Here is a 17,260-nt window from a genome sequence, read left to right on the forward strand (position 1 = left end):
CGTTAAAACATCGAAGGAGACTAGAGTCATCTTTATCTTTTTCTCGACTCTTAAAAAGTGAAAAAGCAAGTTGTGTCTAAAAGCGTCTAATAAAATTCATTCAATTCGGAAACACAAATTTCCCCTTTTAATATTTTGGTTGATCGAGTAATCCGCAATCGTGGAAGAAAGTCAATTGAAACCCCGTCGTTCGCGGAGGCTTACGAGTCAACCGTCTTTGTCTCCGGAATCGAAAACAGTACGGACAAAGCGGACTCGTTTAACCGGTTCAAAATCTCCTATAAAAGTTAGAACAAGTGTTCCAACTGCATCTGAGGTTCCGGTTACTCCAAAAATTTCTGGAAACCCTGCCTCTATAGAAGAAGTTCAACAGCCACAGAAGGACAGTAATACTGATCCTAGTCTGGGGGAAAATACTTGTATAACTGAACCAGTTCCATCTATAACCGGTCCAGCGAGTTTTGTTCCTCAAACAACTGTCGTTGTCGAAACAACCACTTCTTCGGCACCAGAAATATTTTACGGACCTGACGGTCTTCCTCTTCCACCGGGTTTGATTGCGATAGAGGAAATTGTAGAAGATCCGCAAGCAAGTACTCCAACTCATTTTGGAGTCGGGGTCACTCTATTTCCTTCATCAGAAGTTAATCCACCACAAGTGGAAGTTCCTGTAGAATCGCTAGGCAATCTATTGGATAGACTTAAAATGTCTGAACAACCGTCATCATCTAGGACTGTGTCAAATGACACAGCGACAGCAGAAGCCCCTGCCGTCACTCCGACAATGTTTGCCGGCATACCAGCTGTCCCAACTAGCTCGCAACAGCTAGAAGGAGTCCACCAAGGGACTATTTCGACAGTATGGTCTGTTCCAGTTTGTTCATCCGGAGTAATATTGGCAACTCTTATGTTGAGACTCGCCAAATTGATCCATTTGGAGGTCAATTTGGGCAATCCAGTCCCCAAGGACAATCAATCCCCTTGAGTTCCGGATTGCTACCGTATGGGGGGCAGTATGCCCTTTCATTACCCCCTCCAGGAGGGTACCCATACGTGAGTTCACAATAGTATTCAGGTTATACTGGAATTGCATCAAGTAGTTGGGTACCTATGCTACCTCAACAACCAAGGGTTGTATATTCTATGCAACAGTGTGTACCTATGACGAACATCCCAACCACACCGGCTATTGTAACAGTGTCACAAGTTCAAGCGATGCCTGTTGCATGTCAACCTCAGATTTCTCAGGTTGTAATGCAACAGCCCCTTGAACATGGATCACAACCACAATCGCCAACTGGTGGGGCGACACAGGTCCAAACGGGTACAATTACCCCACGCCTTGGTCCGACGGTTAGCATAGCACAACAAAACATGGCTTCACAACCATGGCTTGTGCAATACCAACAACCGCAATTCCAGCAGGTATATCAAGGTTCTGAGCAGCAGATCTTTGCGAACAGTGGACAACCGTATATCCAAAACGGTCAAAACCAACCACTTTATAGTGGTCAAGTCCACCAACCGTATCAGTCATACCAACATCAATTACATTATGCTGGTATGCAAAGACCCACTGCTCAAGCGATTCCATCGTACCCTGGTTATGCTTCGCCTAACCTGAATCAACAGTTACCATTCGCGGCGACTCTAGGGTTACCCGATTTACACCGGTTAACCAACGATCCGATTGCTTATGCCCCTTGGTGGCCAGCGATTCCTCATAAACTTCCATCTGACATTCCTAAATTCAATGGAAATTCAGGTGAAGACCCATCGAATCACGTGATGACTTTTCATCTGTGGTGTTCGTCGAACACCCTAAACGACGATTCGATAAGGCTTCGCCTTTTTCAGAGGACATTGACAGGTCCAGCGGCTAAATGGTATATTGAATTACCTAGAGCCTCGTTAGACAATTTTAGTTCCCTAGCCACGACTTTCTTAACCCATTTTCAATTACCGATAAGGTATGAAACGGGAACAGAAATATTAACCAACTTCAAGCAGATAACTGCCACCCATATATCTGATCATATACATGAGTGGCGTCGTCGTCGTAGGATGGTGAAAACATACGTTCCCGATCAGCTGTTAGCTGAGTGGTTTATAAAGTCGTTACTTCCTGCTATAACGGAAGATGTGGCAAAGGGGGGAGTCGTAACAGAGGAGCAAGTTATCGCTCGTGCACAGTATTTGGACTTAGTTTATACTCAGTCCGGCACGCTCTACGACAAAATACCTGACGCTCCTAGACCGGAATTTTCAATTCCTCCTCCTCCTAAATCAAATAGTGACTCTCATGCCGGTGATGGCGTGATTGGCACAGCAAATGCGAAATCGATAAAGGCTTCGTCAAAGAAAGCCCGTAAGAATTCGGATCAAAATGCAAAAGAAGAAATTCTTGCTTCGGAAGTAAATGCCGTATCGGCAGATAAGGGCAAAGAAACCAATCAACCAGGAAGCAAGAAGAAGCAAAACAAAAGGAAAAAGAAGAAACAGGGTGAATCATCTCCTCGAAAAAATTCTTCAAACCCTCCTGGGCAAGGGAAACAAATTTATCCATGTCAAATATGCGATGAAGAGGATCATTACACAAAGAATTGTCCATTCAAAGCTGAGTTAAAGAGGTTCTTTAAAAGTTCCCAAACCTCAGCTGTGTTGACTGATCCATTTCCCAACCCAGGTCAAAATCTGGTTGATAGTGGAAATGCTTCCCTGTCGCAAGTACTTATGTTGTCGGTTTCAAAACAGCAAAATGACGCTTTGATTTCGACAAGGAACAAAGATTATGGGAATCCTCAGCTGTCGAACGAAAAAGGAAAAGATCAACCAAGTAGTTCGACAACGACTTCGACAGAAGTTGTACCACCCATCATTCCTGAATTAACAATAAAACCGCCAAAGGGTGTAGTACACAAGTCGACATTTAATCCTCGCGCCAGAGCGGCGTAGCATTATAACATAGTGGAAGATTTGGCACAATCGCCATCCGCTATGTCGACTCTTGAGGTACTACAAAATTGTCCAACCCAAAGGCAGGCGTTGTTATCAGCAATTGGTGGGGTTGATCCTAAGGATTCCAATCTTGTATCCTTTGATCACAAGGGATACGATCCTCAGTTACCAGCTCAACTAGCTTTCCTTATTCAAGTGAAAGCCCTCAACAAAACTATTCACAGAACAATTATTGATGAGGGAGCATCTACATGTATTATGTCGATGAGTTGCTGGAAAAATTTAGGATCTCCAACCTTGTCGAGATCTTCGACGACATTAAAAGCTTTCGACGGAAGGACTTATACACCGTATGGTATCCTTAATAACTTGAAAGTTGAACTAGGAGGAAAAACAATAGAAATTGATGTTGAGGTCATTGATGGAAATATTGACTATAACATCCTACTGGGTAGACCATGGATTTATGCCATGGCAGCTGTTGTGTCGACTTATTTTAGGAAGATCGCATTCCCGTTTGAAGGAGGGATTACGATCGTCGACCAACAGAACTTCCTCCCTAATGGTTCACAAGTTACAGGAAGCATTCCCATGATCCATGAGAGCAACCATTCGCTTCAAGATATCGGAGTAGGATTATTGAAAGACCCCACATTGATGGGAACTTTCGCGCTACCACCTCCTATTTATATAGGAAATGTACCGTTTGTAGCAACCTGCAACATGATATCTTCCACGAAGGTCGCAAAAGACAATGTCAACATGGATCATACAATGGTTTTGCCCCCAAGCACTTTAGAAATATTGTAGCAATCAATGTTTCAAGCATGGGAGGCAGACCCAAATCAACGCTTGTCAAGCGTTTGGGTAGATAGGTCTAGAGAATATGGTACCTCATTAGATCCTTGGTCGAAAGTACATGGGACTGACGAAGGAATCTTACAATCAATGATGATTGAAGGGGCACCATGGAATGATCACCACCATCGTTCCCTTCTTCCGGAATATGAAGAAGATACTCAAAGTGACCTTTATCACCCTTCAGTTTTTGAATTCCTAACAAATACTGTAAATACGGTGGATTCCGAGCGAAACTTATCCAATATCGAAGAGACTATAGCCATAAATATCTCGACTAAAACAGATGTTGTAGAGAATATTTATGTCGGCAAAGGTTGTTCCCCTTCAGAACTGGAAATATATAACGCTCTCTTTCGCGAATTCAAAGATGTCTTTGCTTGGTCATATGATGAAATGCCAGGCATTGACTCGAGTATCGTTGAACATGAAATTAAAATCTATCCTGATGTCAAACCAGTAAGACAACGGCTTCGGCAGGTGCACCCCAAGAAAGTCGCTGCCATTAAGGCAGAAGTTGAAAAACTTCTCCATGCTGGATTCATCTACCCGGTTCCTCTAACCGATTGGGTATCGAATATTGTCCCTGTTATGAAGAAACAAGGGACGATTAGAGTGTGTGTTGATTATAGGGATGTAAACCAAGCTTGTCCGAAGGACAACTACCCTACACCCTTCATCGACCAGATAATTGATGAATGCGCCGGATGTGAAGTCTTTTCATTTATGGATGGATTTTCCGGGTATAATCAAATAAATATCTGCCCACAGGACCAGTCAAAGACTGCATTTATTTGTCCGTGGGGCACATTCGCTTATCGAAAATTACCCTTTGGTTTAAAGAACGCAGGGGCGACTTTTCAGAGGGCAATGAATTATGCCTTCCATGACATCAAGAACATTGTTCAACCTTATCTCGACGACCTTCCGGCTCATTCGCGAAAGCGGACTGATCATCCGCAGCATTTAAGAGCGATATTTCTACGTTGCCGACACTACAAGATAAGACTCAATCCACACAAATGTGTGTTTTGCGTCGGTTCTGGTCGTTTACTTGGCTTTTTAGTCTCTAAGGATGGGATTCGTCTCGACCCCTGCAAGGTTCAGGCAATCATTAATTTGCCTCCACCTTCAAATTTGCTTCAGATTCAGAAACTCCAAGGGAAAGCGAACTTTCTGAGGAGGTTCATTCCAAATTACGCAGAACTTGCTAAAGGTTATACTCGTCTTTTGAAAAAGGATGTACCTTTCATCTGGGACCAGGTGGCGCAAGCTTCCTTTGATGCTCTGAAAGATTGTCTAGCAAAAGCATCATTAATGTACGCCCCGGACTATCAAAGAGATTTTAACCTGTATCTGGCTGCAGCGGATATGACCATTGCGATGGTTTTAGTTCAAGAAGTCGATGGAATTGAACATCCTATATATTATTTAAGTAAAAACTTAAATGATACAGAAAGTAAATATTCTTATGTGGAAAAACTAGCGCTTGCAGCTGTTCAAGCGATTCAAAGGTTTCGACATTATGTCCTCTTTCGGAAAACTACCATCTTGTCAGATTGCAACCCCATGACTTATATACTGTTGCGACAGTTGCTGGGGGGAAAGTATTCAAAATGGATAGCGATCCTTCAAGAGTTTGATCTGGAATTTGTAAAATCCATATCAAAGAAAGCTCTAGTTTTCGCGGAATTATTAAGCGATCTCCCATCGTCGTCCAACGATGAAACATCAAAAGAGTCAATCGTGGACGAAAGTTTGTTTTTGATATCTACAAGTGATGAGTGGTATGGAGATATCATAGTTTATCTCCAAACCCAAAAATTCAAGCCAAACACCTCTCACTCTGAACATAAACGTATACGATACCAAGCAAAAGACTACATGATCGTCGGTGATACGCTTTACCGTCGTGGTATCGATACAGTTCTGAGGAGGTGCCTTACCCATGAGGAGGCCGAAAAAGCCCTGAATGAGTGTCATTCAGGCGCGTGTGGGGGGCATCAATCTGGATATGCAACAGCACAAAAAATCTTACGAGCAGGATACTTCTGGCCAACCATGTTCAAAGATTGCATAACCGCAGTCAGAAGCTGCCATGCTTGTCAAATTTTTGATAGCAAAACCAGACAACCACCCGCACCTTTACAGCCGATAGTTGCTGTTGGGCCTTTCGCCAAGTGGGGCATCGATTTCATGCAATGTAACCCCACCTCGACCGGGGGGCATGGGTATATTATAGTCGCTGTTGACTATTTTACCAAATGGGTCGAGGCGATGCCTACATTGGATAACACTGGTGAAACAGCTGCCCTTTTCTTTTTCAATCATGTAGTCGCCAGGTTCGGCGTACCACAGGCTATAGTTACAGATCATGGGTCGCATTTTCGCAATCACATGATGGTCGAATTAGCTGCCAAGCTAGGGCTATCTCACGACAGCTCTACCCCGTATTATCCGCAAGCCAACGGACAAGTTGAAGCAATCAACAAGGTCCTGAAGCGTATGTTGCAAAGGATGATCGGGGTTCATAAAAGAAGGTGGCACCTAATCTTATACTCAGCCTTGTGGGCTTACCGAACGTCGGTAAAGAACGTAACCGGGTTCACGCCTTTTCAACTGGTGTATGGCTTGGAAGCAGTCTTACCAATCCAGTGCGAAATTTCATCGCTTAAACTCGCAATTGATCTCCTCCCCGGAACTTCAGAAGAAGAGGCTCGTTTCTTGGAATTAATCCAATTGGACGAAACCCGTCGTGACGCCGCTTTGGCTAACGAGGCCCATAAGAAACGAGTCAAGGCTCAGTTTGACAAAAATGTCAAACCCCGTGTCTTCTCAGAAGGTGATTTGGTTTTGCTTTATGACCAAGAATCCGATAAATTGGGAGCAGGTAAATTCAAATCCTTATGGATGGGCCCCTATATTGTTAAAAGGGTGTTAGCAAAAGGAGCCTACGAGTTAATGGATTACGACGGAATTCCACTGGCGCAGCCCCGTAACGGGCTGTACCTCAAGCGTTACTATGCTTAAATAGTAACCTGCATGCTTTTGTTGTAATTTGTTTTCGCTAAAGTATTTGTTCTGGTCGAATGATCCATCTTTTCCATTTGTTGCAGATGTCGAACCTTCTGGAGACATGTGTTGGATATGCTGACGGAGCGAGTCGTAGTTCGCGGAACCTATCCTCCGCAGCCTGGGCCATTTTTGATCCAAGCGGCGAGTTAGTAAGTTTCAGAGGTGTGTGTATTGGGCAATCAACGAATAACATCGCTGAGTATAGCGCATTGATAGAACTACTCTCTGATGCCATCACACGTGGCATATGCCGACTAATTGTCAGGCTAGACTCACAGCTCGTAATACTACAACTCAATGGTATATATTCCGTTCGCAATCCAGCTATTTATCGCATGTTCCTAAGGGTTAAGATTTTGGAAAGACAATTTGATTCAATTCAATATCAGCATATTTCCAGAAACTTAAACACATTAACTGACTCATTAGCAAACTATGTGTTAGATAGACATTTGCAACATTTATAAAAAGGACACATCATCAAAGATTGTACATATGGATCATATAACTCAACCAGAATAAAACTCGAAAATCAAAATATATATAAGCTGTTTATAGTTCATACATAATGTTCTGTAACCAAGACAAAATTGGTCATATGACCTAAAACTCAAAAAGAGGCTAGGGGGCACCCTAGCCTAGTGGTGCTCATGATAGCACGTCACGGCCTGTGCAATCATGCGCAAGAGACGAGTCCATCGTCTAGGCACACCAGTAGTGTGTCGCTGCAGCTGTAAAGGTAACTCATCAATCCTCACATCGGGAATGCCGAGAGTAAGGCTCTCAACCCGCTCCTGCACAGCTATAAGGGTCTCAGTATCGTCAAGGTCGCGGAGGATAGCTCTCCTAGCAGGCTCCACTGCCGGGGCAGCAACTGGCGGTCTCGGACGAACTGCTGGACGAACAGGACCAACATCTGCATGCGCCCAAGAGTATGATTAAAAGTATTGATAGAATAAAGCACAACAACATTATGAATAAAGAACAGTAAACAGTGATATGGTCAAAGAGTTTACCAATAGCGCCCCACTGTTCGCCATCCGGTAGCACCAAATTCGGATCACCTCGGAAATCCATACCCACATATGGATACTCAGAGAAGACCATCTCTTGGCGCTTGAACCACCTGAAGAAGGCATCAGTGAAAGTAATCTGAGGTTGACCAGCATGCCTAGACATGTGATCGACCCACCTCTGCATGCGTGGCTCGGTCGGGGAAGGCAAGTCGAGTATAATATACTGAGGCTGCATCAGTGGGATTTTCTCCAAGGCGAAGGCAGTCAGAATAGAACCAAATCCAAAGTTCTTCAGCTTCCCGTCCTTCACCTTGGTCAACTGACTTTTCATCTGAACAAGTACTGCATCACACCAGTTGAATACTTTCGGTTGGAGACACTCCAAGGCGTGCTGCATATAAGATCTGTTGGCAACAGGTAGAGCTGCGCTACTGGCCATCCTACCAATGGTATACAGAATGGACCTGAGAGACCTGTCAGTAATCTCACGGATAACAATCTTGCCGTCTCTGCTCGGCTGGGAACCTTCCCTGCAATATTGGCGGACATAATCTCTCACGGAATCGATCCCTCGGGCCGTACCTGACAAGGAAATGGGGGCACCTCGCCTTGACAATCCAGTCAAGAAGTACATGTCCTCTATGGTCAAGGGAATGGACTTTCCCCTAATCTGGAATACTTGGTTAATAGGATCCCAAGCATCAAGCATGTACTGCAGCAAAGTGATCTGTGCTCTCATGCTAGAGATACGGAAAAACTTCAGCAAGCCACAGTTCCGCAGCGCGTTCACCGTGACAGGGTCATGGAGGGCAATCATGTCCTCCTCTTCATGTTCTCGTTCTCGCCATGTAAGGGACATTTTGTGCAAAGTTCCCTGCAAAGCAAACAAAAGAAGGAGTAAGTTCCTGAATTTGGTGAAAAACTGGCGAAAATTCATCAAAAAATGAGCCAAAAACTCAGTTTTCTGAGCCCAACGCAGGCAGAGAGTGTCCCACCTGCCACCTCCACCGTCATTTGGCCGATCGTTCACCTCCATATGATTGTTTACCCATTTTGAGGAACAGCTGCGAAGAGTGATTTCACCTAGCCATCCTTGTGACACTGCCGTGATTGGAAAATTCCAACCTGTACCTGGAATCTGCTGCTATCCCTGTTTATCACTCGTTCCTCAAAAGACGAGTCTTCTTTAAGCTCTTTTCATCTGACTCGTAAAATATGAAACGTTTGCCGAGTTTTGGCCTTCCAGCTCGTTAAAGTGACCAGAAGAGCTATCCCTCCTCTAGATTTTAATCTTTTTGGACCTGAGGGATTATTGCACAAAAAGGTCGAGCGCTTGTTTTATTCAGCTCGTTAAAGTTATCGAAAACTCATCCCTTCTATATTGTTTTATACTTTTTCGGACTTAAGGGATTAGATGACGAAAAAGGAATTTTGGAGTTAACTTTCTGTACCTTTTCAGACTCTCTAAAAATGAAAAGGACCGAGTTTTCCTTGTCGTTAGACTCGTTAAAATGATTAAATAGCGACAAACTTGTCTTTAGACGAGAACGAGTTTCCCTATCGCTAGGCTCGTTAAAACATAGCGATGGGCTTGCCCGAAGGGCAGGTTATAGAACAAGCATATGTTATCCTCCTCAAGCTTGACAAAAATAAAGAGGTACTGGTCAGAAATGACTGGGGAAAAATTGGGAGAACCTCAAAGCTTTAATGGTAGCAAGTCGCTCTTGAACATGACACTTTTCCTCCGTATCACATCGGGTTGGGTTGTTTCATTCACCGGTCTCATCACCATGGTATCGCCAAACCATCCACATTCGGGGTAATGCTATCGATCCATCGCATCAGTGTCGTTATATGTTCAAGAGATGTCGTTCAGAAAGAGTCAACCGTGTCCCATCCACTGCCATACATTATCCTTCATCCATTCATGACCGCCACCCTGAATCATATGTCACAGATTGTTTTCACCTCCATTAAAATCATTAGCTCCGTTCCGTGTCACTGATGTGGGATTCATTAAGGCCCTCCTTTGACGGATCGCTTCTTGTCGACTTCAGCTCATTATCCAAGAAGTTGATCTAGGAACAACCCCCTCAGTACTTTGAAGCTTGCATGCCTCAATGGCAAGTTTCTCACTTCCGGCGACAAGTATACATCAATGACCTTCGACCGAAAGATTTCGCGTGGTGTTCGACGCCAAGTCCTTTATTCACACCACGTGAATTGTACTGCAGTACCTTGAGGGTCATTATCATTATCGGTGATTCCACTCGCGCTTGTTAACGGTTTACATTATTGACCGGTAATCAAGCGATGTCCTTCCATGTTCGACTTCAGCGTAATTCTCACATGGATCGACTTGTACTTAGAGTGAAGATCGAACGAGTTTGAAGACCCTGGATCTAGTTTCATCCATCCGGGCTGCGATATATATTCAGGAAATATAAAGACATTTGACATGTACATCATTGCAGCAGATGATCATCCTACTCAAAGGATGATAATTTCAGCAGAGAATTATCAGTCTACCATCAGATGATCGTCTGTTCTATGTACCAAAATGAATTTATAAAGCTAAGCATGGGAATGCCTGCCTCAGCTAGGTCATGAAAGCAGAATGAAAAATAATGTATTGTATTGTATTTTATTACAGGTCACCTCTCAGCGATTGAATGAACTTCGGATCCTCCTGATAAAGCATTTCACCCGATAAACGACCTCATACTTTAGGGGGCAACTGTTATAGACATTTTTGTGCCTTACAGCATGAAGCATGAAATGTCCATAATCTAAGGGATCCAAAGTCCCTAAACATGTTGTTCCTACCCCTAGAGGAACAAGGTCAGCAAACCACAGCACTGAATAGCAGTTCTCCACCTGAAAACACTCAAAAACAAGATAAAAGGGTGATTTGCTTTGAAGGAGGTGAAGAGGAGATTTCTTTCTGCTGGGAGGTGATGCTAGATTGGGCCTTTTATGGTTGTATCACTTCCTGAACTTTACTTCTCCCATTAATAAAGAATTTGAGGTTCTTCTATATGCATGTGTCTCAATGATGTATTGTTATACTTGTGTATTTGATTTATTCTAATCCTTGAATCAATTATGAATGTATGCTTCTTGTAGTTTTCCTCTCTTGCCATTTTTCAGGATCTAGGTGTAGCTGGGCCAGTGAAAGAGCAAGGAGTTGGGAGCAAGCAGCAAGGAGAGAAGATTGGATCAACCATTAGCGAAAGACATCGGTTATCCAATACGGAATGACCCTATCCCACTCTAAGGGTGATAGTACCTCAACAACAATCGAAGCAAAGCTATCTAAGATTTCTTCTTTATGAAAGTAAAATAGGGGAGAAAGAGATCCACTAACCAATGTCTTTCGCTAATGGTTGATCCAATCTTCTCTCCTTGCTGCTTGCTCCCGGCTCCTTGCTCTTTCACTGGCCCAGCTACACCAAGATCCTGCAAAACGGCAAGAGAGGGAAACTACAAGAAGCATACATTCATAATTGATTCAAGGATTAGAATAAATCAAATACACAAGTATAACAATACACCATTGAGACACATGCATATAGAAGAACCTAAAATTCTTTATTAATGGAAGAAGTAAAGTTCAGGAAGTGATACAACCATAAAAGGCCCAATCCAGCATCACCTCCCAGCAGAAAGAAATCTCCTCTTCACCTCCTTCAAAGCAAATCACCCAATATTTCTAAACTCAAACCAACAACACTTCCTTACATTCACAAGATTCCAGCCCCCATATTGTTAAAAGGGTGTTAGCAAAAGGAGCCTACGAGTTAATGGATTACGACGGAATTCCACTGGCGCAGCCCCGTAACGGGCTGTACCTCAAGCGTTACTATGCTTAAATAGTAACCTGCATGCTTTTGTTGTATTTTGTTTTCGCTAAAGTATTTGTTCTGGTCGAATGATCCATCTTTTCCATTTGTTGCAGATGATGTATTGTTATGCTTGTGTATTTGATTTATTCTAATCCTTGAATCAATTATGAATGTATGCTTCTTGTAGTTTCCCTCTCTTGCCATTTTGCAGGATCTTGGTGTAGTTGGGTCAGTGAAAGAGCAAGGAGCTGGGAACAAGCAGCAAGGAGAGAAGATTGGATCAACCATTAGCGAAATACATCGGTTAGTGGATCTCTTTCTCCCTTATTTTACTTTCATAAAGAAGAAATCTTAGATAGATTTGCTTCGATTGTTGCTGAGGTACTATCACCCTTAGAGTGGGATAGGGTCATTCCGTATTGGATACTTTTCCCAACAACAAAAATCATTGTAAACTTTTCCACGTCATGGTCCCTTCCCTACTGCAGCGTGGTCCACTTTGTGTATTTATCCTCATAGCCCCCAAATGGGTACTACTGCTCCTTGATGGCATCCCAGAATGAATTCCAAGTGGGTGTGGCTGAAAATAGTCAGGGTGTACTTTTGTCCTTATTCTCACAATAGGTTTCTGTTGATCAGTGGTTTTCATTGATGTCGACCCAAGAAACACCAGGGTCTACCCTGATCTTGCATGGGAATTTTGCATTGAAAAATCATCCTATTATAATCCAAGGATCTTCTAGGTGGATTCTACTCATCAAGATGTTTCCATTGATATATGGTACGCCACGTAGTTTTTCACGGTTTGAGAGTTATTTATGTTTGAAGTTAGTAACCACAATTAATGGGCTAAAACCCCATGGGGTTGTGGCATGGAAATCATCATTGGTTTTTGTCATTGAATAATCAATAATTAATAATGTTTTATGCTCCTAAAATCCCTCCAACATTCACTTGTTGAGGACCCTCTCAACTCAAGACATTTCTATAAATAGTGACCCTCATATCCTCCTCTAGCAAGCACTTTTCAACGAACTATCTTGTTAGAAGAACTCTGTAATTTTTCAGCCCTCATGAACTTCTAACATAGGATATATTGTCGGTATTTTAAGGTTTTGTTTAGTTCTAGTTAGGGAAAAAATTATGATCAATTTTGAAGGTTTGTTTTGAAGCAAGTTTAGATCCTTGGATTATAGGATTTTTCTGCTTCAAACAGGGCATCGTGGAATTTTCACTATAAATTTTTTCTATGAATTTTAAGAAGCTTAAATTAAAACCCATTTGAGCCGATATCTTGATGAACCTTGTGACCAAATTTCAAATATTGGCTCTCTATATATTCAGAGATGTGATCTGAGGAAGTTCGGGTTTTTGCAGGCTCTTGAATTCCATGTCAAATAGGTGACCTCGGGAAAATCATCATAACTTTCTCTCTGAGAATTTGTTTCAAATTTCATAAATAGCGACAGAATTAGGATGGAATTTAGTTTCTTGGGTATCGTTTTCAAGGTTGAAGGTCAAAATAGTGACACGTGGCACTTCGTATAAATGTGCTCTACTGAACTAGTCTATAATCAAGTCATCGTGCGAGATTGAGCATAACTATTTCTTGAATAATCTAATATTGATAAGACTTGTGGGGTTGGAAAGAGGGCTACCACATGATAAAATTTCATACTTTGGAGATATGAAATTACATAGATACAACAGATTCAATATCGACCTCCTAGAAGGAAAAAAAGTATGCATTCAAGGATCATTGCAGTAAGGACCACACATCAACAGTCAAGGGTAATTCTGCTACAACAAGGTATGTATGATTAGTTTTTGCATTTTAATTTTTAGTATCATCTTTGACATATGTTTTTGCAGGGCAACGTAAGTATATTTTTTTGTATTTGTTTGGATCTTGCTTGTTAATGCATGTGCAGGGAGGATCACACTTTAGAACAACTCAGACACATACTAGAAGGACATGCAATGACAAAGTACCATTACTTGAAGCAAGCACAACATTACCTCAACAACTACAAGTGATCCAAGAAGAAATGTCGAGTCAAGTGTCAGGTCTTGTCAAAAATTTAGTGTTGTAAAAGAGTCATCATTATAAATTTGTAAAAGAGTCATCATTGTAAATTTGTAAAAGAGACAACCTACCTAGAGTCGAAGAGGAATTGATTGGAGGTATAGGAGTCATTGTTGGGATGATGTCATGGTTGGGTTGCTGGTCATAGTTTGATTGGGTGTTCGTTCAAGTACAAGAAAATAATTGTAAATCATATTGTATCATGGATCATTGTCCCTGGTACGAGAGTCCACACTCTTGTCTCACTTCTAATCATTATAGGGTCGCAAGGAGGTGCTAGGTAGGTGCATGAAGCCACCTACAGGTGGAGCCTATGAACACTTTAGGGTGGTAGTTGGTTTAGGATGTTGGGGCATCCATTCAGTTGACTAATGAAGAAACCAGGACATTGGGGCGTCCTTCCAGTGGGAGTTGGAGAAGAATGATTTTCTAGACTTGTAGGAAGTTGTAACTTTCATTTTAGTCGGGGTTGAAGATTAAAGAATTTATTAGAAAATCGTTTGGTGGTTTTTGACCCAGAGGGGGTTTTCCACCTAAAATTCTTGTGCCTATTGTGTCCTTTTGTTTAATGTTGTTACTGGATAAACCTTAATAATAATGAAGATTAACTAATGCTCTGAAAATATTTAAAAGTGCTAATTTCTAAGGAATACTGATTCACCCCCCTCCCCAAGTATTTCCAACAATCGGTATTAGAGCTCAGTTCCTTCAATAGCAATCTAAAAAATGGAAGGATATCATGGAATACACTAAGAATACATTTCCTTTTTTCAATGGAAATAACTATGCACTTTGGAGTGGAAGAATGCAGGTTCATTTCTTGGCACATGGATATGAAGTATGGGAAATTGTTGAAAAAGGCTTCACATCGACCCCAGATGAACAAGGTAAGAAAAATATGGTATATGATGCAAAGGCTAAAGATATTATTATTAGTGGGCTTATCAAATCTATCTATCTTAACGTATTGAATTGAAAAACTACTAAATAGTTATGGGGCAAGCTTGAGAATTATATGCAAGTGGCTCACAAGTGAAAGAAACAAAGCTTCAAATTTTTAGGGAAAAATATGACCAACTCAGAATGAAGGAAGATGGAGATACTGTTGCATACTTTTAGAGTTTTGATGAAATAAAAAATACATTGGAAGCTTTGGGAGAACATGTCAACACAAAAATTGTTGTCTGAAAAATCCTCAGAACCTTGCCAGTAAGATTCAACCCAAAGGTATCTGTCTTGGAAGATAGATTGAATCTGACCAATCTCAGCATAGATGAATTGCATGGAATTCTTACGGCATATGAAATGAGGATTGAAGAAGAGGATGGCACATCTCACTTAGAAACAACATTTTCCACATCCAAGAAGACTAGTAAGGACAAGCAGACTCCGAAAGAAAAAACTTGCAGTTGTAAGGATGAAGAAAAGGAAGAAGATGAAGAAGAATTTTCAAATAAATAATTTTCCTACTTCACGCAGAAAATGAGAACAGGTACGAGAAAATTCAAAGGTAAACTTCCATTAATATGTTTTGATTGTGGTGAGGTTGGGCATTTTGCAGCCAAGTGTCCTCACAAAAATGAGGTTGTTACGAAGGGAAAGAAAGGTCCTAGGAAGTACAACAAGCAAGGAAAGAAGAAATGGTTTAAGAAGAGTTTGAAGATAGTGATAACGAAGAAGAAATCAACGAAAGATTATTTTTTATGGCCAAGAACAATAAGTAAGAGGCATCTGATGGACAAAGAGAAGAAGAGATGATTGAGGTTGAATTTCAAAACGAAGTGATCAGACTTATCAAAGAGCTCAAGGCCGAAAAGAAGCACATCAACACTCTTGAAGACAAATTAAAGACAGAAAGGGAATAGGTACTAAATCTAAAATCAAGGTTGAATAATACAAACAAATTGAAGAATCGCTCGGGAAAGAATTAAAGGAAAGCAACAAGGAAAGAGAGGCATTGGAAGCTGAAATAGTCTCTCTACGAAAGGAAGTAAAAAATAGAAAAACTCTTCAAGACTATGATAACATCTAAAAGGCATTGGAAGAACTCATCAGCAAATAGCAATCATGCAGTGACAAGAGTGGTCTTCGTTACAAAGAAAAATCCAAAAAGGAGTCAAGTCCTTCTATGACAACAAAAGAAGATGGATATGCAAAATCTACCAAGCAGGTAGATCTCTCAGCTAAATCAAGAGATCAAGACTTGCAAGAAGAACCATGGAAAACAATTCCTCAAAGAATATTTCCTCCTAGATATCAAGCTATCTTTTATGGTCATTTTTATTCATGTGGAAGGTTTGGACATAGAGTTGTAGGGTGCTACATTAATGTTTGGAATGAATATAGTTCCAGGAGATCTTTCAAAAATGGATATTCTAGACCTCAGCAGAATATCAACAGATTTGATCATTTGAGAGATGATGTTGAATGTTACAAATGTAACAATTTTGGACATCTGGCTAAAGATTCCAGACTTGGAAGCTCTTCAAAGGAATTATTGCAAAATCAGAATGAAGAAGTATGAAAAAAGAAGACTGACAAATGTGTTATCACTCTTGAGGCTCAAAATAGCAAAAATGTTTGGTATGTTGACAATTGTTTCTCAACGCATATGACTGGAGATGAAAATAATTTCATATCCTTGAAGGAAAAGAAGGATGGAATAGTGTCTTTTGGAAATGATGGGTCTTCAAATGTCATAGGAGCAGGTACGGTCACACTTGGAAGCAAGGATGCATTAGCGAAGGATGTGTTGTTGGTTGAAAATATGAATCACAATTTGCTTAGTGTTGGATAGATGTGCGATCAAGGACACATGATTCTATTCAACTCTAAGAAATGTGAAATCGAGAAAGGAAAATTTGGAAAAATTGTGGCTATAGCAAGAAGAGCTCTAAATGGCATATACATTTTGGATGAAACACCTAAAGGGTGATTTTTTCCAAAAGAAGATGCTACAATTTGAGGTAAAAAAAAATAGTTGAAAGCATAGATGTTACTTTTGACGAAGATTGTATTCTAAAGGATAACAATGAGATCGTCTTTGAGGGACTTGAGTTAGAATCTGTGAAGGATGAAGAAGAAGCTCCAGAACAAGACCAATCAAATAAGGAAACAACATTCAACCAAGAGGAAATAAGAAATGATAAATAGGATGCACAAGAAACTTCTCTAAAAGTTTTAAAAGAATGGTGTCAAAAGAATCATCCATCAAATAAAACCATCGACAACATAAATGAAGGAATTAGAACCGAAGAAGTTGACAACTTCGTTCATCATAGCAAGACCACCTTTCTCTTTTATAAACATTTTAGCATAGCAATTTTGAAGAAGCTAGTCAAGATGAACACTGGGTAGTAGCTATGAAAGAATAACTAGATCAAATTCAGAAGAACGACACTTGGGAATTGGTTCGACGACCA

Source organism: Pinus tabuliformis, chromosome Q (assembly GCF_031772625.1).
Source record: "Pinus tabuliformis cultivar Carrire ecotype Pingquan chromosome Q, CPIR1, whole genome shotgun sequence".
In the NCBI taxonomy this organism is placed as follows: domain Eukaryota; kingdom Viridiplantae; phylum Streptophyta; class Pinopsida; order Pinales; family Pinaceae; genus Pinus; species Pinus tabuliformis.